The sequence below is a fragment of the Petaurus breviceps genome, unplaced genomic scaffold (assembly GCF_028583685.1).
Source record: "Petaurus breviceps papuanus isolate PSGF00001 unplaced genomic scaffold, PetGlider_PUasm1.0 185, whole genome shotgun sequence".
Taxonomy (NCBI): Eukaryota; Metazoa; Chordata; class Mammalia; order Diprotodontia; family Petauridae; genus Petaurus; species Petaurus breviceps.
Window position 1 is genome coordinate 42,064,542 of NW_027185797.1, and position 329 is coordinate 42,064,870.

Below are 329 nucleotides of genomic sequence, written 5' to 3' on the forward strand. Positions count from 1 at the left end.
GGTCCCCAGGGTTCCCCCCAGCTCTGACTCAGCACGGGCCACACCCCACGGTGCCCCAGGCCCTGAGAACAGGACAGTGCTGGACAGAGGAGCTTGGGTGATCCACACACACAGATAGGGACAGAGGACAGGACGGCTACACAACTTGACCAAAACTGCCCCCAAGACCCATGGGAACATGGGGCCCATGATGCACTTTGATGAGATCTGGGCAGGAGACTTTGATTGTTCAATTAAAAAAGACATTTTCTTGGAGATAGCCTGTGAGTCATACAGCACTGACCAGAACCAAAGATTTTTATATACAATTTATAGGAACCAAAGAATAA